Genomic DNA, 1,924 nt, shown 5'->3' on the forward strand with positions numbered 1-1,924 from the left:
AAAAATAAAACAACTTCCCCCTCACAGTATGGCTAAACTTTGAAAGAGCGATAACAAATGTTAGGATTTGGAGCAACAGGAATTTATCCTGCACTGTTTGGCAATACAGTTAAACATATACCTCACCAGACTAAGCCCAAACCAAAGCCACTGCCATTGAATGGACTCATCGCCATCCTACGTAGAATTTCCAACTCTAAATGCCTCATTTTTCTTCCCCAGAGCAGCTGGTAGGTTTGAACTTTGGACCTTGCAGTTAGCAGCCAAAAACCTAGCTCATGGTGCCACCAGGGCTCCTACTGTTAGTTATGTGCCTAGGAGACATGGAAACCTCTCCATATAAGAATTTGCCTGTGCATGTTCATGGTAGCATTAGTAATGCTGGAGATACTCCAAATGGACATCCATTGGTGGGTGGATGAACAAACTATGGCATATCGGTAATGTCCAATCACAGAAAAGATGAAACTATCATTGTATGGCCGGATCAATACCAGGCTGGCTTCTAGCAACAAGTGTCCTTGAGTCTCCCCCACCCATGCAGAACTGACCAGAGATAGCTGAAACAACTAGCAGCAAGTGGCCTTGAATCTCCCACACACACCTGCGGAGCTGACCATAACTGGCTAAGTGCCCACTGTTCTTGACCCGCCGTTCTGCACCCAGCATGGCCCATTTGGCTCAGTGCCCACTGCTCTCAACCCTCCACTCTGCACCCAACATGGCCCGTTTGGCTCAGTGCCCACTTTGTTCTTGCCCAGCACTCTGCACCCGGCACGAATACACCTGGAACCAGGAAGACACCTTACATTCCAGGAACCCGGACATACCTGTCCATATAAGCAGCAGCCCTGTAGCCTGCGATGCGACTCCCACAGCCCGGAGATTGTGGACTGTGGGACTTCACCCAGGCTGGGTTTTTTCTCCCTGATAAAGCCTGTTCGTTCTAATTCGACTGATTTGGTTTCTGGCACCTCTTGACTACCTTACAATCATGACAGCAGATCAACTCTTCCTGGGCCTGCAGTGGGAGGGCAGGGGCAGGGGGAAGAGGGAATGACCAAAAAAAAAAAGGAGGGAAATGCTTACAGTGAGGAAAACATTAAACATCAGCTGTTGCAAACTGGCCTGGGGACCAAAACCACCCTGCTGCCTGTCTTTGTAAGTTGTTGTGTGGAAAAAAGCCACACCCATTTGTTTATGTTCCGTGACTGCTTTCACGCAAAAGCAGAATCTGCACAGTCACAACAAAGACCTCTGGTCAAGGAAGCCTAAACAGTTTTCTGTCTGGATTTCTCCAGGAAAAAAATATGTGCTGACCCTTTTTTATTGACATAGGGTTTACATTACTATATGCCTTTCCTAAAACATATGTATCTATACACTTAAAATAGGGGAATATTTTTATATATAAGTTATACCCTCAATAAAGGATATTAAAAAGAAACAAATATTTTGAACTATTGGGCAATGGTATTAAAGTAAGAGAAAGAATCACCTCCTGTACTGTAATTCCCTCTCAATGCAAATTCACTACCCTCGAGGCTATTCATACTCATAGCAACCATGTAGGACGTAGCAGAACCGCTCCTGTGGCTTTCTGAGACAGAAACCCTCCTGGAGGAGACGTCTTTTGCCCACAGAGTGGCTGGTGATTTCAAACTGCTGACTTTGTGGTTAGCAGCTCAATGCTTAATCCACTCTGCCAACCCAAATGCCCAATGACATTGACGATACTTAGTAGTAGACCATATGTTTCTTCCCAAGCCATCAGGTTCAACCTCATTATGACTCTTATGACACAGGGTCAGACATGACTCCCTGGCAGTGGGTTTTGGATGTCCGTGCTGACTTTCCAGCCCTCTAGCTGTGAAAATACCCAAACACCAAATGCACCGCCATCCAGTCAACACTGACTGCTAAC

Source organism: Echinops telfairi, unplaced genomic scaffold (genome assembly GCF_000313985.2).
Source record: "Echinops telfairi isolate 266 unplaced genomic scaffold, ASM31398v2 ScPeMD7_5927;HRSCAF=6808, whole genome shotgun sequence".
Taxonomy (NCBI): domain Eukaryota; kingdom Metazoa; phylum Chordata; class Mammalia; order Afrosoricida; family Tenrecidae; genus Echinops; species Echinops telfairi.